Below are 23908 nucleotides of genomic sequence, written 5' to 3' on the forward strand. Positions count from 1 at the left end.
CAGATCCGGGCTGGGGCACAGGAATATGCATTTTCTAATTGAATTATAGTTGACACACAATGTTACCTTAGTTTCGTGTGTACAACACAGTGATTCGACAACTCTGTACTTGATGCTCTGCTCACAAGTGTAGCTACCGTCTGTCACCACACAACACAATCACAATAGCATTGACTATATTCCCTATGCTGTGTCTTTTATCCCTTTGACTTATTCATTCCATAACTGGAAGCTTCCATCTCCCATGCCCCTTCACCATTTTGCCCATTCTCCCAACCCCCTCCCCTCTGGGAACCTTCAGTTTGTTCCTTGTATTAATGGGTCTGTTTCTGCTTTTTGTTTGTTTATTCATTTGTTTTGATTTTTAGGTTACACATACAAATGAAATCATATGGTATTTGTCTTTCTCTGACTTAATACACTTAGCATAATACCTTCTAGGTGCACCCATGTTGTTGCAAGAATATACACTTTTTTTAAGATTTATTTATTTATTTGGAGGGGGGAGGGGCAAAGGGAGAGGCAGAGAGAGAGTCTTAAGCAGACTCCACACTGTGCACGAAGCCCTACACGAGGCTCAGTCTCACAACACTGAAATCACAGCCTGAGCCTGAGCCAAAATCAAGAGTCGGCCGCTTAACCAATTAAGCCACCCAGGCACCCCGCAAGATTATACATTTTTAACAAGGACAAGTGATGATAATGTTGATGGTCTGAAGGCCACTGGATGGAAAACACGGATCTATACAACTTAAGTTAACTTTGGTATTTCTACCTAATCAAGAAAGGAAGGCAAGGAAAGGAAGGAGGAGAAAGGAGTAGAGTAAGAGAAAATGCGAAAGACACAGTACACAGCCGATAGACAGACGTGGTGTTACCCTTCAAGCACGTGGAAAAGCGGCTTTCATGGAGTAACATTCCTAAACTCTGACCTAATAAATTACGCCGAGGGCTGCTGCAAAGAATGTTTAAAACCAACTCAGAGCAGAAATGGCATTCCCACCCAACAAACAGGTGAAATCAAAGGCTAGTACAGGGTTTGGCAGATTTCAGGCCCTCATGAAATATTTGTTTAATTAAGAAGCAACTCTGGCTCTAGCTGGAAACCTATTTAACCACAGAAGTGAAATCATAATTAATATGATCACATCTTATTTTCCCCCTGGGTCTGTTTCCTCAGGGCATCCATAATGTCTGAATTGAAAATGGAACAGTAAGTATTATAATAACAACATTTGTTGGAAAGCTCATCCTAATTTTCAAAGTTCATAAATTGATGGATATGTCTTTATTCTTTTCAGATTTTTTCCAAAGGAATCTGAACTTTTAAAATTACATGTGTTATCCACCTTTGACCAAATAATCCTGGCAAGCAAAACCTTCTTCTGGAAAGGACAGCTGGGAAAAAAGAAAAAGGGACGAATAGGAGGAATAATTAATTGAAGGGAAAGAAATCAAGGGTAAAGAAGTCAGGCATTAAACGTAGCTAAAAATACAAGCTGCTACTTCAAGGTCCAGATATGATATCATTTTAACCCCAACAGACTTGTTTAAAAGAAGATGATCAGAGCTCCTGAGTATCCTGGGAGAGGGGACCCCCCCCCCGAGCTCTACATATCCACCACCAGTCCAGCTCGCTCGCTCACTTATTCATTCATTCATTCAGTCAGTCCTTTTTACTTCCTTCATTTCAGGACAACATTTAGCAGTGTTTATTTTATTCCTTCTAGTCAAAAGAAAATCCTGATGTTAAATCAGGAAAGAAAGTTGTATTTACAAATTAATGTCTACTGTGAAGCTGAGTGCACAGATTTCTTTCACAGATGTAGGGGTGAAGCACCGCAGAAAGTTCATAGGCTTGGGACTCTGAGAGAAATGGGTTCGAATCCTGACTGCGTCACTTACCTGAGTGACCATGAGACTCATCATTTAACTTTCTGAGTTCGTTTCCTCCTCCATAAAATGGGAACCGTACCATCCACCTCCTGGATGCAATGAGAATTAGGAACAAAGTGTCCTAAGGGATCTAGCAAAGTGCCCGGCACACAGCAAGTGGCTGTTCTTACTGTTAATTTGCACTGGCTGCCTTGGCCTGAGGGCCCCACAGTTTTCTGTCTGGGCAGGTGAGTCTGAGGCAAGTGTTCTCCAGGCTATTTTATACCCTTTTCCTGGTGGCAAAGAGCTCCCACGTGAAGCCCTCCTCAAACGACTATTCAGCACCAGGCCCTTGGGAACTGGGTTCTGTTCTCTCTTGAGAACAGAAGAAATGAAAGTCATTCTCCTCAGGCTCTCTCAAAGGGGCCTTCACCTTCAAAAAGCAATTATTCTATCGTTTTCACTATAATAAAAGAAGCCAAATAAGCGACTCCCAAATTGTCACTCTTGGAGCGAGTTAATCCCAAACACTTGAATAAGTGGGAGAGTGGAAGGCATAAATAGGAGAGGAGGGGTTGTCAGTGGGCTCTACCCGCCTGCACCCACAACTGCTGTGATGCATGATTCCTCCTGAAATCGGGACCCCGCCAGGATATACCAAGAAACAACATAAAGTCAGTGGAGAAGAGGCTACTGGTTCTTACCAAATTTCCCCAGCCCTTGGGCAACAGCCACATGTTCCAAAGCCCTTTTCCATGGCAGTCCTATCTGGGATTAAGAGAGATGGAGAACATGAGGGACAAGGGCACTGACTCCAGAGCCAGGTTGCCTGGGTCCAATACCTGGCTCCATCCCAGCCTAGCTGTGTCACTCTGGACAGGTCATGCTAAAGGGGCATAATGATAGCACCTAACTCACAGGACTGCAGCAAGAATTGAATGGTTTAATATATGTAAAGCACCTACGTTAGCTATTATCATTACTATGAAAGCATTACTCTTGATTACCAAGGCCAAGAGTACACTCTCTTCTCAGAAAAGGACTGCTGTATTTCTTCAGAAGGCTACCCCCAACTAAAGGTCTCTAAATTGAATTGTATTTTAGATACATGAGAAAGTCATTCTGGTTTGTCTAAAGCAGTGGCTCTAAGCCAGGGTGGCATCAGGAGCACCTGGAAAGCTTTTCCAAAACGTGCATGTCTGGGCAGTGGGTCTGGTTTGGAGCCCAGAATGTATATTCTGACAAAGCAATGTCACTCGAATGCCCACCTGGAGGGGAGAAACACTGGGTGAAAGCAAGTTCCAACTCTACAAGGCCAACCTTTCTTGGCAGGGTGGGGAGAGTTCAGGGGTGTTTCAAGGGTAGCACTGCCCACAAAAATGTTTCTGGAACCTGTCTGCTGCTGCTTGAAATTCCTTTAGCAGGAGGTTCCCACTGCATAAATCAGAAATATATTTTAAACTAGAAAAGGAACCAACCGTGGTTGAGCATCTACAGCATGGCAGGCCCTTTACGTACATGCCCCATTCCTGAAGATCACCTTGTGGCACTTACTGTACAAAGAAGGAAACTGAGGAGCAGGGAGGTTCTGTAGCAGAGCCAAGATTCAACCCCAGGTGGGTCTGCCCACTACACCACACCACCTCCTGGCCTATCAGCTGCACTCAGGAACCCTGGACACAGTTCTAAATCAAGGACAATGAAACAGGACTGGAGGAGGGGCCTCACATACACAACCCAACACACACACACCGCACCCCACCCCTAGTCTTTTCAGGTTGTACTGAACCAGGAATACGCTGAATTTAAAGATGCAAGGAAGGAGTCCTCCACTCACCCGTCACCTCTTCTTCCAGGAGAAGATTTTAGGGCAAATCTCAAACTCACCAAGTCTTAATGCTACATATGTACAACTGAAAGGTGTTAGCTTTAAATCTCTTTTTTCTTCATAGGCAAAGATGAATTACTGGAAATAGCTAAAAATGGGAGAAATTGTCCAATATACCTCAAAACAGCTACTATGAAGCTCAAATAAGATCACAATATCCACAGTAACATGAGCTAGAACTTATTGAACTTAATCAACGCCAAGAATACATCATCTTCCGACAACCCCTAGAGATTCCCATTTTTCAGATGAGAAAACTGAAGTAGGAAAAAAGTTAAAAAAAAAAAATTGTCTGAAAATCGGTTTGTAAATGGAAATTAAAACCCAGGATAAAATCTAGCCTTTTCAACTCTTAAGTCTAGTACGTTATTTTGTCTATAAAATCACTATGTAATCTGTGAAGTCTTAGAAAGATATTACTTTCCCCCTTATTAGGGAATTTTCATGAGCCACCAAGTGCCTCAAAGCTGCAGAAAAAGCAAAGGGAGCAGATAATCTATAAACTGGAATCTCATCCCTGGAATAAATAAGAGAAGTTAATAAACCTATTTTCAGCTTAATGAATAGAAAATAAATAGAAGCATCCAAAGAAAATGAAGGCAATCAAGAAACTAAGGAGAAAAACAATAGGCCTGAGGAGAAACAATGCTATTTACTGAGAAACATCAAGGATGAGAACAGGGAAGTGATTCACACAACTATAAGAAAAAGATTCAGGGCCCAAGGCAAGCTGGTTGTAAGGAATGGGGGAGAGCGGGGCGGGCAGGAGACAAGGCTCAAGGTGCTGCCTTCCTGGACCAGAAAGACAAGGGCTGAGGTCACCAAGCCAGAGAAAGGAAATGACGGGAGCCCTGCTGCCTAAGTGATTAGTCAGAGTGTGAGGAACACCACACTTCCTCCCATTCCCCACCCCCCCCCGCAAATGCTAGAGAATTACCAGACATTCCTTCTTAACAGAGGGGATAATTTTTTTTAATACCAGATAGAGCAGACAGAGATTTTCCTCTCCACACTGCATCCCAGTCAGGAATTAGGATGCCAAAGGAGACTTCAGGAAGCTGAACCTGGCCGCAGAAATAACCAGCAGTCAGGAGCTGGGATTCCAGATCTGGTTCCACTAATGCCCTGGCTAAGTCACCTCAGGCAAAGCCCTCAGCAACCACAGCATCAGCAACCAAGTGAACAGCAGGCAGGGTGATCTCTAAGAGGCAAACTCTGGTCACTAACTCCCTTCCCAGATTACCTTGGTGTCCCTCTCACCTACCATGGACTATGGTGAGCTCTCCAATGTGCTTCTAACCTGAAGAAAGGGAGGGAGGAAGGAAGAAACTGAAAATGACGAATGTGCTTAAGCTTCAAAAAGTCTCTAAGAACTAGAAATCCAAAATACAAACAAGACTAATGGACCTGGTAAAAATGATATCTACCATTTATTAAGCCATTACTATGTGCCAGGTATGTATCAGCTGATTCAGTCCTCACCACAACCCTCTGACGAAGGCAGGTGAAGTATCCGGTCCAGGTAACACAGCTTGTAGTTCAGCTGGGATTTGAACCTGGCCTCCAGAGCCTGAGCCCCTAATCACTAGACACACAGAAATAACTCAGGAATAAGACAACCCAGCTGATTGTACGACTCCTTGCTCTATGGCTGAAATCCTATCAACTCAAATTGACAACTTGTATTACAGAATTCTGCCAGTTTCCCTAGGGAAAAGGAGGTGACCGGTTTGGAACCAGGATCTGACAAACAGCTTGAGTGAAAAACCAAGCCCTTCATGGACATTGCTCCTTGATTCTAGAATCTTTCTCCCGGAGAGCACGCCCCAAATATCTTTCAAAATTGTAGCACTCCAGGTAGCCACTGACAACGAGGATCCCATCCAATGAACTCATTTACTCGGGGAGAGTCTGTGGAATCCAGAAATGTTAAATGGGTGACTCCAGGTCATTCAGGTCATTGGAGAACCAGGGTTAGAATCTGAGCTTCCCAGACTCCAGTTTCATGTTCTTTCAATTATTTAAAACCAAGACCCATGTCTTAGCCCTTATTTAATTCTATACATTTTATCACAGAAACTTTCAAACACATAAAAAAGTAGAAAGTATCAACTATATACTTCAATTAAAAAAAAGAAAAGAAAAAACTTAAAATATCAACTATACATCAATAAAAAAAATTTTTTTAACTTAAAAGTGGAAAGAATGAACCCCCACACAGCCATCTACCAGCTTCAACAATTACCAACTCACAGCCAGTCTTGTTTGCTCTCCCATACCCACCCTACTTCCCTTCCCCTCCACCGCCACCCCCAACACCAGGTCGTTTGGAGGTAAATCCCCGACATCACAGACTTTCATCTGCAGGTATCTCAGTATGGACCTCTTAAAAATAAGGTTACTTTAAAGCATAAATGCATCAGCTTGATCACACCCATCCAAATGAATCATAATTTCTTAACATCAGTTATCCAATCAATCAGTGCTCACATTTCCCCAGCTGTCTTATATCCTTTACAGTTTGTTCGAATCCGAATCCATAGGAAGTCTACACGTTGCAATGGAGTGGTGTATTTCTTAATCTCTAGGTCCTCTACTCATCTCTGTTTTCTAACAATGTAGTCACTGAAGACACCAGGCCAATTGTCCTCTAGGGTTTCCCATAGTCTGGATTTTGCAGTTTTCTTTTGATCTCCCCACAATGCTCTGCCCTGTACCTGACATAAAGGAAGTATGCTGGGACTCACCCATGTGTGTTCCCTCTCTCTTCCTCTCTTTTCCTCCCTCCTTCCTTCTGTTTTAAAAGAATAAATTCCATTTTTTTTTTAAAGATTTATTTATTTATTTATTTGACAGAGAGAGACACAGCGAGAGAGGGAACACAAGCAGGGGGAGTGGGAGAGGGAGAAACAGGCTTCCCACGGAGCGGAGAGCCCGATGCGGGGCTCGATCCCAGGACCCCGGGATCATGACCTGAGCCGAAGGCAGACGCTTAACGACTGAGCCACCCAGGCGCCCCAGGAATAAATTCCATTTAATTGTTGATTCAATTCAACAACTATCTATGGAATGTCAATAAGGGCAAGGCTGATGGAATACCAAGGTGAATAAGACATGATCCTTATCTCAGGGAAGACACACAATCCAATGAGAGTGATAAACACCAGCTGAGAACTACCTGAGAAGGCTCTAGAAGAATTTCAAGGATGAGGTGGGACCTAAACTGGACTTTGAAAAATTTGGTTTGGGCCCACACGAAGCAAAAGGCAATAGGACATAGAGGTAGCTAGGTCAATGTTAGCAAGATGGGAATGTCTCTGGCATATTTTAAATCGACAGCAGTGCTGACAGGGAAAATATCTTATAGGAAAAGAGTTTGGTAATGAAAGATCCTGAATATATGCTGGGGGTCCGAGAATCATCAAGCATGTTTGAAAGTGGAATAGCACTCTATCTGTATTGTAGAACATTAGCAACAGCACCGAGAATGTATTAGAGGTGGGGAATCCAGTTTGGATTTCAATAATCCAGTTAACGGGACCCTGAACTGGGCAAATGGGGATGACCAAAGAGAAAAGGAAGTAACCTGGGGACTGAAGGCAGGAAGAGCTGAAGATATGAAAAGCTGATCTGCAGCTTTAAGAGAAAGGAAACAATTTTCTTGAAGAAAAAATACTATTTCTACAGTACCTCAAGTAACATACTTTCATAGCTGTGTACTAAAACCCACATCAAATATAAAACATTCTCTAATGTTTCAGCAACAAGGCTTGCAGGAGGAAGAAAATTCATGGTAAAGAAAAGATAAGTTCTGAAGGGCTTTATATTTATTTAGGGATAAAATGCAAGTAAGTGTTTAAGTCACAAATTCAATCTCTGATTCACAACCCATTTTGAATGTACACACAAATTATGATCAGTACAAATTGCTAACACAGTGACAACAGGGCACAAGAGAAAGCTCCTGTGATTTAGAGAAGATCCCAAGACACATAATTTCCTTTTATCTAATTAAGAGGACACAATAGTTTCTGTTTGTACCAGACAGCACAAACCCAATTAAGTTCTTAATAGATACCTTCTTTGATGATAAATCCCTTTAAAAAACAAAAACAAAAACCTACTTACAGAGTGCCTAAAAAAGTGGAACAGTATCACCTCTCCTTAAATGTTAACCTTTACATAACTGAAACAACTATTTTATCCTCTGGATTCCAAATCCTGTATCACACTAGATTTAACATAAGCACAAACAATAAATCCTAGATGTTTTTAGAACCACAGGAAGTTGTAACTTAGAAGTTGATTATTTTCACTTAGGAATATTCTTAAGTGATCCCTAAAGACATGGCTATTTTTTTTAGAGGACTAGATTACATCCGGGTGTTTAAGTACATACCAGGGTTAACATACTGTCTACCCTCCGCAAATAATTCTGGATCTTCACTTTCATTCTTAAGTCTTATTTTACAACGGATTTTAAGTGGGTATATTTTCCCTTTAGCCCCATCTGCAGAAAGTTTCACCATCCGAGTCATAAACCGTTTCCCTTAAACCATTAAATCTCTAATGCTTCCCTCACAAAAATATCAATTGTTTAATATTTTATTTGATCATTTGAGAAGTCTGCAACACACCCGTGTAAAGGAAGGCAGTCTGAGATTCTGAATTCAAAAAACTCTAGGTGTGCAACTACTAGCTATTTCATGAGTAAGTCGCTTATCTGTTTCCTCACTGTATACTAGGGTCGTATTAGTACCCGTCTCTCGGGAATGCTGTTAGGACCACCTCTCCTTCTCCAATCCTCCAACACTAGCTGGATGCCCTACATTCAGTTTGAATGTGACATGAACAACCCGGAGGGAGCATCAGACTCCACAGGTTCAGGGCTCGGTCCTACGAGACTGTACTCACTTGAGATGCAGTGACAGGCACCAGGTCCCCAGGTTACCTGCTTGTCCGACTTGGCTATACATATGGGGGTTCCCGCAACTTTCACCCCTTAGGTTTGCCAGAACAGCTCACAGAACTCAGGAAAACACTTTATGTCTCATGGTTTATCATAAAGGATACAATTCAGGACCAGCCAAATGGAAGAACTGCACAGGGCCAGGTATGGGGGAAGGAGGTGTGCAGTGTTTCCACGCTGTCTCCAGACATGTCACCTGCCCAACATCTTGATGCGTTCGCTAACCCAGAAGCTCTCTAGACACGGTAGTTTAGGGGTTCTTATGGAACACGACTGATTAAATCCTTGGCCAATGGTGACTGAACTCAGTCTCCAGGCCCCCACCTCTGCCCTGGAGTCCAGGGTGGGGCTGAATGTTCCAACCATCTAACCATGGTTTGGTCATTCTGGTGACCAACCCCCAGCCTGAAACTATCTAACAGAGTTGTCACCCTCTATCCAGGAGTCATCTTATAAACATACAAAAGACATTCATCACTCAGGAGATTCCAAGGGTGGTTTTTTTTTTTTTGGTGTTTTTTTTTTAATTTTAAAGATTTTTATTTATTTGACAGAGAAAGAGATAGCAAGAGCAGGAACACAAGCAGGGGGAGTGGGAGAGGGAGAAGCAGGCTTCCCGCCGAACAGGGAGCCCGATGTGGGACTCGATCCCAGGACCCTGGGATCACGACCTGGGCCGAAGGCAGACGCCTAACGACTGAGCCACCCAGGTGCCCAGGAGATTCCAAGGGTTTTTAGGAGCTCTGTGCCAGGAACCCAAGACAAAGACCAAATACCTATTCTTTTATTATACCACAGATTAAATGCAAAGTGTAAAGCACCATACAGGTGATGGCTATTGATTTTTTTTATTTCTTTTTATTATGTTATGTTAATCAGCATACACTATGGAATATTGATGTTTTTATTAACATAAAACAATCAGTGTTGCTGTGCCTCCCCAGCATTGTAGGGGCAGACATATGGTTTAAGTGAGACTGCCCCGCCCCCCAATCCCTATGTTCCTACATTCCTTCTAACATTTAGTGGCTCCAGAATGAACTAAAAATATAAACAAGGAGCCAATGGCCTTCCTCTGATCACAGTGAAGTGCTTTGAGTTGGTCCAACTAGTATGAGGCACAACACTTCTGAGCAACAGTTGAAAAAACTCTTTCCTAGATGTGAACTAAGATACACATCATTCTGGAAGCTACTGGCAGCCATTTTACCACCCTGAGGCGAACCACAAAAAAAGCTGGCCAAAGAAGCCAGCACCAAATCAGAGCTTCTCGGTAGGTGCAGTGGTCTATAATAGGGTCAGGACAGAAACTGAGAATAAGCCTGTTTAAAGCAATTACGACAGAATAAATTTATATCTGTTGAATTTAATAATTAAAATCTAGGGCTTTTACGTGTCTTTTATGATTTCATTTTTCTAGTAATTCATTTGTACTGTATTTTATAAAAGTATTGGTCTATACTGGTTTAGAAATTTTTTTTTAAGTTCCTGATCAGACCGTACCTAAACCTGATGCTTAATCTCTACTTTCTAGATACCAGAAAGGATACTAGATATCCTTTAGATATCTAGGATATCTAGATACTAGATACTAGATATCCTTTGTTGCTTAAGCCTTTTTGGGTTGAATTTTCTACCATTTACAATCAAAACCATTCTACCTGATACAGGAAACTATCAGCCCAAAGTAAAGTCAGAAAAAGAACAAAGATGGAAATAAGATACAGTGCAGACAAAGGTATTGAGAATTCCAATCATTACATAAAACCATACGTGAAACTGAAGAAGAAAATATCCATTCAAAGATGCATAATCAGATGAAGGCTCTTCTCAGCCCTGCAAGTAAACAGCCACCTTGATGGATTTCCTTCCTTCAAACAATGAACCCATGCAAACATTTCATTGTTTCACTCATTTCAGCGACTGCCAATTTTAAGCCAAATGAATTATCTTCAAGCAAATGTCACACACAGGGGGTAGTGATTTCATTTTCCTAAACTGTTGTCAAAGCTTTGCATACTGAAGCTTCCAAAAAGGAGAACTGGAAAAATGACAATTTAGAGGTGGGAAAGAAACATGAGTTATTTCAAAGCCACAGCCGGCAATACGCTGGAATCTTTCTTTTAAAGTGTCTCTATCTAACATTTTCCAAACTGCAATCATTTCAACTGCTGGCTTTCACTGTATTTATGCTGAAATTTAGCTGATTTATTTTTATAGTATTGTACCAGGATGAAAAGCCAAAAATGAATAGAGAGGGGGAAAAAAGGAAAATAGTACTCTAAGTTTTTTTTTTTTAAGTAGAAATTAAAAACTATAAATTGGAGGAATTAGGAAAGAATAAAGAATGAACTTTAAGAAAAATGCTGATTAGTTTTATTACTGTTTTGTTAATCTAAAACAAGGTAGAGTTACTCTCAGCTAAAAGACCATGTGTAATAGGTGAGGTGAGTAGGCAGTGGTGTGTGTGCTGGGGGACGGGAGTGGGTGGGCTATCAGTTCAAGGCCAGGGAACTCCCAAATCCCTTAACAAGATGGTACAGTCTGTAGTGGGTGAGGCAGTTAGGAAGGGTAAAGCCACATCTCCCACCAAAGTTTCCCTAACTGTGAGGTCCGGGGACATTTTCCCAGGAGTCTGAGATTCAGAAACTTTCTATTTTCTTTTTCTATGATGAATTTTTAAATTAATATACAATAATATAAGCATATCCGAGGCCATTCAGATGCCAACCTTCTCACAGCCAAGTAATCTCATTCCTACACAAGCACACTGATCACTTAAAATGAGAGCATTTAACTCCAGTCTTTCTCAAGCTGTTGGTGCCCCAGACAGGGTCTCAGAGGTCAACATTATCTCAAGTTAAAGAAACTGAGCTTAGTTAACTGGATCCTATCCATTTGGAAGGAAGAACAAGTAAATTGCATTATGATGAAAAACAGAAGACTGCCCTGAGACGCACACAACATCACTTCCATAATACTGTGAACAAAAATGCATAACTGGTATTCAGTCATGAGGAAACCACCTCCCCAAACGAGGGGCACTTTACAAAATAACTGGCAAGTACTCTTCAGTGTCAAAGTTATGACAGACAAATAAAGGTAAGACTGTTCCATATTAAGAAGTGTGAAAATTAATAAAAGGAAGCGTCATTTAAAATGGAGTGCGGTGGGGTGGCTGGGCGGCTCAGTCGGTTAAGCATCAGACTCTTGGTTTCGGCTCAAGTCATGATCTCTTGAGTTACGGGATCAAGCCCCGCATGGGGCTCCGTGCTCAGTGGGAAGTATTGAAGATTCTCTCCCTCTCACCCTCTCCCCACTGGCTCTCTCTCTCCCCATCCCTCTAAAATAAATAAATAAATCTTTAAAAATTAAATAATAAATAAATAAATAAATAAATAAAATGGAGTGGGGAGAACAGAAGGGGGAGCTCTCTCAGCCCCCATATTGGTTGTCAATGGCAGACCCAACAGGAAGAGACACACCTTGCAAGTCAGGACTACCTTAGCTACCACTTTACTATACCAGCAGGAAAAAGAAAGATTCTTCTCCCCTGGCAACAACCCAGCCAATGAGAAGCCACCATACTTCCAGCTCCCAGTTTACTCCAACAGATTTTCTGTTTATAACAGTCCTTCCCAACCCCCTCCTTTCCTCTATAAATGAGCATTTCTCTTCTTTGTTCTCTGGACTTGCCTCTGGTTTTGCCATAGCTCCCTTGTCCCCCACTGCAAGTCTCTGGTATTCTCAAATAAATCCATTTTTGCTGATAAAATAACTGGCAGTTCTATTATTAAGGTTAACAGGTTAAGGCACTATGACAACTAAACACAACATGTAATCCTGGATTGAATCCTAGACCAGAAAAAGAACATTAATGGGACGCTAACTGGCAAAATTTGAACAAGGCCTCCAGATGATAGTATTAAATCAGTATTTGCTTCCTGGTTTTGGTCACCGTACAGTGATTACGTAAGATATTAGCATTTAGAAAATCTGGGAGAAGAATGTAAGGGCATTCTACTTTTGCCGCTTTTTTGAAAACCTGAAATTATTTGAAAATAAAAGGTTAAAAACAATAAAAATTTTTTAAATAGACAAGAAAAGGTATACACTGATAAAGAGGAAACCCAAACAGCAAGAACCTATACAATATCTATTGATGTCAGTGGACTAGAGTGTCCAGTCCCCCTCTACTGAGACAGCCCTTATGAAGATCTAACCAACTTGCTACATCAGGTTCTCATTTGGTTTCCCACGCAGGTATCCCTCCAGCACTCATGTCTAGCTCCAGCTCCAGCCTTGACTTTGACATTATCCATCATGTATTTTAGTTTACATGAACCTCTTGTGATTTGGGTTAACACAACCCTGGCAAGAACCCGACCCCCCCGCCCCCACCCAGTCCAATCACTTCACAGGTGTACTGAGAAGAGAAATGATTTCCCAGATTATCAAAGTTGAGAGCCAGACCCAGGACTATGGTGGTAAAGAGCTATTTGCCCAGTAGGCCTTGCCCAAAAACAATTCTGCAAGCCTGTAACACCCACAGACTGTTAGTGTTCCACAGGTTCTTGCAAGGGTAACAGGCAGCTCCAGCGAAAGGAATGTTCTCTAGGTACGGTCACCTTGTAAAGCAGGGGAAGGTGTCAACAGCAAACTCTGAATCTTGCAAAAACAAACAAGATTGTGAGGACAAAATAGCCAAAGGCCAAGAGCCAAACTCATGCACAGCTCAGGAAAGGTTTAACAGATGGAGTTGAGTAACCTTGTTATAAGACTCCATGAGGAGCTGTGTCCACAAGTGATCCAGAATGATCCTTATAAAACATATATCTATCCATGCCTTTCCCCAACCTAAAACTCTTAAATAGTTTGTCACTGCATGTAAAATAAAGACCAAAATCCTCATTGTGGCCTGGTGTCCTGGCCTCTGCCCACTGCTCCAACCTCTCATCAGTGTCCCTCTCCCCCTTATACACTGCAGTCCCTGGGTCAGCCTTGATCATCACTTCAAAGACTTAGTGCAAACTGCCCTCTTTGTCTGGAATGTCTTCCCACCTCCCATCCCCTACACCCCACCCCCCCCACACACAGACTCTTCAGCTTAGCAAACTTACACTCATCAATATTCATTCAGGTTTCAGCTTAAATATCACTTATCCAGAAATCCTTCCCTGACCAACCCTGGGGACTAGATGAGCACCCTGTTTTAAATTCTCATAGCACTCCATAATTTCTCTTCGTAGAACCCACCACCATTTCTAATTATGTATGTGTAAGGCTCTTTATCTTCCCCATTAGATTGGAAACATCCAAGAGCACAGCAATTAAGGCTGGTTTGCAAGCCACCATATCCCAATGCCTGGCACAGTACTTTGCACTTTAGACACTGAGGGGGATGATCCCACTCAAGTCCTCAGCTTATTTGGAGGATTAAATGAAATAAAGTATGTCAAATGAACAGATACAGTAAGCACTCAATAAATGCTAGCCATTAAAGTCATATCAAAATGAGATCACTCTAAATATGCTTGAAATTACCACTGCTTTTTCTTTCATCTAAATGGGGGGGTGGAGTTTAGCAAAAGATGCCAAGTTTCATTTTTTCAATAATACTTTGTCACATCAGCTCATTTTAGGATACTGAAAAACTTCAAATTACAAGGTATAACATCAAGAAAGTAAATGCTTCTAAAATTAACACACTACTTTTTTTTTTTTTTTTTTACTCTGAGATAAATCTATACTCATCAGCACATTTTCACTTCCCCCTGCAGCCTTCACTGTCACCTGCTCTTTCAAAATCCTAGTTATTACCACCTCCAGGACAACTGCTCCCTTTTCAAACACCAAAGACTCTACTAGTAACTTTCTTGAAAATGAGTTTCAACTATGGCTAAAATTTCATTTGCTCTAAAAAACATAAAAAACTTGCTTCTATCTCAACAATGAACTAATAAAGGCAGGATAAATCACAGCTATCCCAAGTAGTCCTTGTTCATAAGGGGATTTAAAGTCATTTAAAATCAAATTTACTTAAAATATAAAAATGAAGGATTAAAACACCCACATTGATCCTTTTTTCAGGTTATGCTTCACTGGAACAGAAACTACTTCCTGCTGGGCCCAGGCAGTATACTCAGGGAAAGGAAACAGGGACCAAATACTGTGATTTCTTAAGGGATAACTAGGCGGATTCCAACTGAACAGAGAAGAAAACACTTTAGAGAACTTGGCTCTAGACCACTGAAATGGCTACATTCCAGAAATATGTGTTATATACGGCAATACCTAGCAGTTACACGCAAAGCCCAGTGGGTAATTCAAAGTTGGATGTGTAGGGGAGGAAAGACGTTCCTTCTACCCTCCTAGATTAGATAGCTGAGTCTATGAAATAAACTGACAATAGGCAGATGAACAGGGGGAGAAATATACAAATTTATTAATTTTTAATATTACACGCAGGGGGAAAAATGAATACCCAAAAAAGGAGATTTGAGAGCTTATATACCATCTTAATACAGGAAATGGAGCGGGGCATGTAGACCTCTCAGGGGAGAGTAAATGGTTTTTAGGAAAGACAAATGGGCCCTCAGAAGAACAGAGGGGAGATATGATAGTTTGTTATAAAGTCTGTCTGGGTATGGAGTTTGATAAGAGTCCATTTTTCCTGGTTGATGAAATTCCCAGGGAGGGCATTTATGACAACGGGGTTCCTTTTTAGAGGATCTGTTTTTAGGCAGATAAGAGACATTCAGACAAAGCCTCTCATGGCATTTGCTGTTTTTTCAAGGGCCTTCAGTTTAAAATAATCGATATAAATCAATATAATCAATTACATTATTATAATCAACATAATAAAGCAGCATAGTTTGGGGGAGCATCTCCTGAACTCCTTCAGATGAAAGCATGATCCCTACCCTCACAATCATGGAATAAACAGATAACATAATACATAGAAATATGCACACATGTGCATCTGATACTTTGAATCTCACGAAAGCTATGAACCTTCCCCCTAGGGAGGAAAAAAATGTTTACACAAAAGAGGATCTCTCAACCTATCTGTTTAACCACCTTGCCAAATAAACCAGCACACTGCACTCCCTCTGTAGAGAATAACGACTGATGTTTGTGCACACGACCAGTAGGGGACGCTACTTGAGCGCAGGGCTTCTCAAAGTGTGGTCCAGAGAGGGATGCCAGTCTACAAGCTGTCAGTTACCAGCTGCTCAGGAAATGCAGAATGAGCATTGAGAAACAGGCATAGCCATCAGGCATGACTGCAACATTCAAATACATGAATAGGGAACTGGTCTCATTGACCAGTTCCCATGTTGTTGACCTTACAAGGTGAGTTGGTACCACGTGCCCACTAATTAAGCACAGGAGAACCACAGATAATAGTTTAAGGTTACCTTGTCAATTTTTTTTGACAAGTACAAGTATTAAAATCCAGAAATCATTTCCTTCAGCCAAAAGATCATCCAAATTTAACCATAAATTTAAAGGATAAATTGTTGGAATTAGCTACCAAGGTGGGATTGAAGGTGAATTTTGACAGAGCAGCAACACTTGCTTCATTTTCAAGAAATGTAGAAAATGAAGATCTGGAGCTTGCTGAATTGCTTTAAGATGTCTTTTTCATTCTCATCAACATCTCTTTGTAAGACCAGTTCGTCCACCATGAGTGTTATTAAAACAAAACCATGAACAATTTAGATATACATTATATATTAGCCCTGAGATAAGGGGTCACCAACCCAACCTAAACAGGTTAATAAGCAAAAAGTATTTGTGACATTAAAAAAAAAAAAAAAACAAACTTAGGGGCGCCTGGGTGGCTCAGTCGCTAAGTGTCTGCCTTCAGCTCAGGTCATGATCCCATAGTCCTGGGATCGAGCCCCGCATCCAGCTCCCTGCTCTGCGGGGAGCCTGCTTCTCCCTCTCCCACTCCCCCTGCTTGTGTTCCCTCTCTCTGTCTCCCTCTGTCAAATAAATAAATAAAATCTTAAAAAAAACCCTTAAATACTGCCATAGCAACATTTTTCTAGGTATGTGTCCCGAGGCAAGGGAAATAAAAGCAAAAATACATATTGGGACTTCATCAAAATAAAAAGCTTCTGCACAGTGAGGGAAACAATCAACAAAACTAAAAGGCAACCTACTGAATGGAGAAGATATTTGCAAATGACATATCTGATAAGGGATGAGTATCCAAAACATATAAAGAACGGATACAACTCAATACCCAAAAAATAAATAATCCAATTTAAAAATGGGCAGAAGACGTGAACAGACATTTCTCCAAAGAAGGCATACAGATGGCTAACAGACACACAAAAAGATGTTCAACATCATTCATCATCAGGAAAATGCAAATTAAAACTATAATATCACTTCACACCACTCAGAATGGCTAAAATCAAAAACACAAGAAACAACAAGTACTGGCAAGGATGAGGAGGAAAAAAGAACCCTCTTGCACTGTTGGTGGGAATGCAAACTGGTGCAGCCACTGTGGAAAACAGTATGGAGTCTCCTCACTAATTTGAAGGGATACATGCACCCCTATGTTTATAGTAGCATTATTTATAATAGCCAAATTACAGAAGCAGCCCAAGTGTCCATCAATAGATGAATGGATAAAGAAGATGTGATACAAACACACACACACACACACACACACACTGGAATATTACTCAGCCATAAAAAAAGAATGAAATCTTGCCATTTGCAACAACATGGATAGAGCTAGAGAATATAACGCTAAGTGAAATAAGTCAGTTGGAGAAAGACAAATACTATATGATTTCATTCACATGTGGAATTAAAGAAACAAAACAAGCAAGCAAAGGGAAAAAAAGGAGAGAGAAAGAAAGACAAACCAAGAAAGAGACTCTTAACTATAGAGAACAAACTGATGGTTACCAGAGGGGAAGTGGGTCAGGGGGATGGGTGAAATAAGTGATGGGCACATTTATCATGATGAGCACTAAGTAATGTATAGAATTACTGAGTCACTATATTGTATAACATCATATGTTAACTATACTAGAACTAAACTTAATAAAAAAAAATAAATACTGATACACATACATATGGAGTTTTTTCAAAGTATACACAGAAGTATTTAATATGGGGAATCACCATTTCATTCATAACTTTTTGTTTAGTTATGACTAGAATAACAAATTAACAAGAGTAATAGTGACTCTATGTGAATTGCCTACATGCACACTTTTGAAGAAAATACAGATTTTTATAATTTTCCCCTATATTATGTTGTTCTAATTATATTTACTGACATGCAATTCTATTTCTGTTGTTTTTAAAACATTAAAAAAATTAAGACTTTATTTTGTATGTCTTTCTTATTTATTTTTTTCATTAATAAATATACAGGTCCACAGCAGATTGAAAATAAAAAGTACCACCCCTTCACTACACATCAGTTGGGAAGCAGTGATCTACACCTATCAATCATGGTATATCCTTTCCTAGGATCAGATGTGTTAATTCCTAACCTATTTATGCCAATAGTTCTTATAATTTAATTACATATAAACACATAGTAAATTTTATGTAAACATATAAAATGTGAGTTCAGAAAAATTACTGTTTCTATGAAAATGCAGTTGAATATCTGAATAATGTGGAATAATTCAATAAAAGTGAAACACTAAAACAGCCATTATTTAGGTGTGGGGCAAAGGACTGGGAGGCAAATCACAAAAATCTGGAAGGATTTTGCACTCAGAAAGTTGACAAGTATCTTAAAGTTCTTGTAACAATTTGAAGCAACCCAAACTGAAAACCAAATAGACCATGCATCACAGGTACAGTTCTATGTACAAAAAACAACATGGAAAACACATACCAGGTTTCCATCGGAAATCAGCAAATGGCTATACGTTTATGTGTTTGAGTTTTAAAATAAAATGTTTAGGATATGAATTTAACATTTTTTTTTACATTTCTCCACTTTAACTGACTAGCTGCTGGTCATAATCCCAGATAAGAGAGCTTATACTATAAACACAAAATTCTGTACAGAATATTCAAGAGATTCTGGCCTCCTGGCTCTATTACTGAGATATACATAACTGCTGGGTGATAACACCAATCACAAAAAAGCATAAGGAATCCAAAAAGAGATTCCAACCAAATAAAGAAAATGAAACAATTTGTAAAACTGCAAAGCATATGTCTCTTACTTAGTGAGATTACATCCACACCCAATTCCTGCAGAGCATGTATTTTTTAGCAGTTAACAGCATTAACAAAATTAAAGCAGAGACTTCAGGGGACAAACAGGGTTATGCTAGGCAGAAAGAGTCATTTTTCCCTGGCTTCCCTGGCTGAGCCCAAAAGTCAAGAAACAAAACAGAATCAAAAGCAATATATAAAAACTCCTTTAGGAGTTACTGCAAAAGATTTTCTCTTACTATCACTGCAAAAAATATCAGTGATTCTGAGCCCTAAACCAAATTAAATCCAAAGGTTTAGTTTAATTCTGAATTTAGACTTTTTGTAGCTTATCCACATTGACCCATAGCTCAATATTAAAGTTTTAATATACTATTAGGAAAAATAAACAATACAAATGAAAAACAGAATAGTGTGATGACAGAAATTAACACAGGAAAGCTCATTTAATAAAGCATTCTGGGTTGACAAAAATTAAAATTATAGGGAAATTTTTAAAGATTTTATTAATACTCAAATTGAAATTATTTGAACACAAACTCATTCTGAACTAACAGCCAGAGGTGTGTCCTACCCTGACTTCACAGCATCAGGACTTAGTTTAATTAATACAAAATTTCACTGTCAATTATAGTATACAAGTGAAATAGAATGGAAACAAATGCCCAAAAAAGGAGGGTGGGGCATAGAAACATGTGTACGGGAAGAAAATAATTTTCCCTCTACCCTTCTAAGTTCTTATTTGAGACCCCTGTAATAAAAGACAGATTAACAAGAGAAAAACAAACAAAAGTTTATTAACATGTAACCTCATTTAACATGGAAGATACCCAGGAGAAAATTAGTAACTCAAAGAGGTGGCTTAGAATTCAGGCTTAATTATCATCTTAATAGGGAAAGGGGGAGGGTGTAAATGATTTTTAGGAAAGGTGGGGTGGGTCCTGAAAAGAACAGATGGGAGGTATGACACTTTGTAACAAAGTCTGAGTGTGGTGTCATTTCTAGTCTCCTTTCCTGTGATTAACAGTCAGTCTCCCCTGGCTGATGAAACTCCAGGGAGGGGATCTCTGACAACTAAGTTCCTATCTGCCTAAAGACAAGGAAGGGGAGTTTAGAGAAAGCTGCTGCTAGCATTTGCTGTTTTTCAAGTGCCTACAGCTTGAAGTAATCAACATACCAAAGCAGCATATTTTGCAGTGACACCTCCTGAGCTCCTACAATCATATACTGGGGTGGCATACTCTGCTACCCTTCATAGGCAAGTATGTGAGGGAACACTGGGCTGATGTTCTGGGTCCTGCTCTCTGGTCTGGCTCTGTCCATAATTGGCACCAAGGCCCTGTGGAAGTGACTCACCTTAATTTTGGAGTCCCTGTCTGTGAACTTAGAGAGTCAGCTATGTACACCCCACAGGTGTTATCCATGCTTTGATTCTACTGCCCTACAACTAAATATATACCCGACACTGATCTGGGCTTTTATAGGCAATGTAAGATGGGAGGCAAACATAAGATCTACCACAGAGAGCAGATCTGGACACTCTGACATGGCTAATAGTTATTCCAGTTATGAACAAAGTAAAAATGGGGAGATACGTAGTGCACAAAGCAACGTCAAAGACTCTATTACACTTTTATAATTCTTCATGACAAAATGCATAAAACCACAAAAAAAACTTCAAAAAAATTTTGCCTTTTAATAGGTTTCCTTCCTAATTTTATAATTAACAAAAATTTATTTTTAAAAAACAGGAAGGAAATATATTGAGAGGAAGGGATTCACAGCAGTTATTTGAAGACTGCTTTACTGGCATCTTTCTCTTCTCTCACAGGACGTTAAATTAATTCTTTTTTAAGTGAAAAGATGATAATGAAGTGATTAAGAACACACACTTGAAACTAGATGGCCTGGGTCCAAGTCCCACTTCCCAGCTGTATAGCCTTGGGCATAGTTTACAGTTTCCTCATCTGTAAAATGAAGATAATACGGATGGATAATATGGTCTTGACACCGCACGTGGTTGTTGAGCATAATATATGCTCAACAGGGGATAATATATATAAAGCACTAAGTGCAGTGTCTCTGGCACACAGAAGAACCCATAAAAGCATCTGCTAATATTTTATGTCAACTTCAAGTCTAACTAAAAATAGAAGTTCACTAATACACCAAATGAAAACCATATAAACAACAAGACCCTAGAAAATCCCACCTAAAAATATCAACATTAAACATTTAAAACAGTAAAAACAATTCTAAGAACATATATGATATATACATGTCATAGGACAGATATGGGATATATAGGACAGTAGCTTCATTTAATTGTCCTCCCAGACCCCAGTCCTTCTTCAGTCTATTCTCCATGTAGCCACTAGATTTAACTTCCTAAAGCAATGTTGGGTTTAGGTCACTCCTTGCAAGAACCTTTAAAGACTTCACACAGTACAGGATAAACTCAAACCCCAGCATGATGTTCCACCCCCAGCCCAGGCTAGAATGAGCTTCTAGCACGCTGTACTTCACAGTACTTGTTAATAGTCGGTAATTACAGACTTGAGCGATTATTTGGTTCATACCTTCATCATCCACTAGAATGAAAGCCCAGGAGCTAAGGCCTGTGCTTTCCTGTGCTTTACCCACCACTGCCTATCACAGGCCATGGCCTACTGTAGGTGCTCAGTAAATATTTGATGAACAAATGAACCTCATCACCCATAAGGCTCCAACAGCATCTAATACGAATGACCCTTCACAGTTCACAAAACTGTCTCCTGTGAATTTTCTCACCTAAGCCTCAGACTAAGACTTTGGGGAAGGCAGGACAGATGAGAAAACCAAGGCCCAGAAGTTCAGAGTCACCCAAGGTCACATTCTTAGTAAGTGGCAAAGAACCAAAGTGTGTTAACTCCTAGTCTGGAGCTCCTTCCAGAACATTCAGCTGCCTGTGTTAAATCCAATACAATGCACTCAAGCCTTGGCCTTGCCTCACACTTCCCAGCCTTTGTAATTTTTACTCTTCCTTTCTACCCACCTAGAACTGCCTCCTACCTCTTTTCCCGCTTTTCATCCTTTAAGCAAATATTTATGAAAGACTTTGATTGAGAGGCAAACCCTCTTTCTTTCGCGGCCCACTGCTGTGACATACTGAGCCATTTTTATTGCGCAGACAGCCATGTATTCACTAAACAAAAAGTTTTCCGTTACACATTTATTTGTTCTTTCAATACAACAGTGAGCACCTGATAAGTGTCATATGATGTAAGGTTCTGAAGAGAACTGTACAGCATCACATAATAACTGATAAGATACTGTTGTCCTAGTGCTCTGAAAAACTACTGAAGTTTCTGGAAGAGAATAATTCCTGCTTTAATAAGCAATACAACTGCTGCCATTCATACAGGCTGAGATGTCTCAGGTACCTTAATAGAGAAGTAAAGCAAACACTAATACCCATTAAATAATATAAAGTATATCAGTTAAAAATGAAATATAGATTAAATTTACTACTATCATAAAAAAAATAGATCAACATCCTCAAGCAAAGTATCCCCAGGTCTACTCCACCAAAATAGTTTTTATCCATCAGGTCGGTTAAAGAGTTAACAGACCTTCTTAAGCTTGTCAGCTCAAAAGTACACACAATTAAAATGGAAACAACAGATTCAAAGATCCTATTTCTCTGAATTACTAGCACAGAACCACAACTCCAAATACAACAGCAATAAACCTGCAATAATCCTTGTGAAATACAGTATCAATTAAATGTTGGTGCAAGAAATGTAATGCAGAATTACTGCCATATTAACACTCCCTGAAGATAAATCACCAAAGACTTTAAACAAGTGAGTATCGATTCTATGAATATTTAACACAGCTGGCTTGATTTAAAATTCTCCATAGCAGTCATATACGGGCATGAAGAGGAGCTATGAAGGGTTAATAATGCTAGATTATATATGGATTCAGAAGAAATGACAACTGAGGCCAGGGACTCTTCCTTATCTTGGAAATGACAATATTTTACAGCCCGGGGGGGGGGGGGAGGGGGAAGCATACAAAATCTGGTAACTCATTACCAGATTTAATAGAAACAATACCCAACTAATCCTCCTTTCTTTCCTATCTAAATTTCAATGCTGAATTTAAGAGGCCAATCTCAGATAAGACTAGAGGGAAGCTGCAAGAACAAAATAACGCTCGGAATGGACAGAAATCTGAGAAATCATTTGTCTCCGCGGGCAAAGGTTTGGGCCCTTGAAGAACCTCCAACAGGATAAGGCAGCACATGTCTCCCACCTCACTCTCTCCTACAAGGACACACTGCTTGCAAACACTGTGGTCCCCTGAGGCTTGAATAAGCCTAAGAAAACCTACAGGATGGTGGGGTTGTGTTTGCTTGCTTGAAGGTCTTTAAAAGTAGCGTTAAGGGCGCCTGGGTGACTGAGATGGTTAAGCGTCTGCCTTCTGCTCAGGTCATGATCTCAGGGTCCTGGGATCGAGTCCCGCATTGGGCTCCCTGCTCCTTGGGAGCCTGCTTCTCCCTCTGCCTTTCTCTCTCGCTCTGTCTCTCATGAATAAAAAATAAATAAATAAAATAAAAGTAGCGTTAAATTTGCCCAGATGTTTTCTTGCAACATAAATGTTCTCCCCACTCCTCCTTAAAGGTCTCCTGATCACTCTGCCTTTCCCACACCTTGATCATCTAGGAGGGAATGATTTACAAATCCTGCAGGGAAGCCAGGACAAGCCTCAAGGAGCCTCATTAGGAAAAGCTTCCCTTTTATTAAATCTAAAGCTCTTCTCATTGTACAGTTTAATTCTACTTCCTTTTCTTTTTTTTCCTACATGAACTTGGTGGAAGGCAATGCACCTTTGAAAGAAAAAGTCTGTTTCATCTCACAGAAATAATCACATTTGGTCAGATGAATTCTGTGAGTCAACAGAACAGGCGCACTTTTTAA

The 23908-nt window shown here is 40.1% G+C and overlaps 1 protein-coding gene across 17 annotated transcripts in view; it reads right to left on the bottom strand.

Annotated features, from left to right (window-relative positions):
* APBB2 (amyloid beta precursor protein binding family B member 2) overlaps positions 1-23908 on the bottom strand; it is a 365427-nt gene that overhangs the window by 306701 nt on the left and 34818 nt on the right. The gene's annotated exons all lie outside the window — the stretch shown is intronic.

This window comes from Mirounga angustirostris, unplaced genomic scaffold (genome assembly GCF_029215605.1).
Source record: "Mirounga angustirostris isolate CCGP_5_RB_7025 unplaced genomic scaffold, mMirAng1.0.hap1 SCAF_2, whole genome shotgun sequence".
In the NCBI taxonomy this organism is placed as follows: domain Eukaryota; kingdom Metazoa; phylum Chordata; class Mammalia; order Carnivora; family Phocidae; genus Mirounga; species Mirounga angustirostris.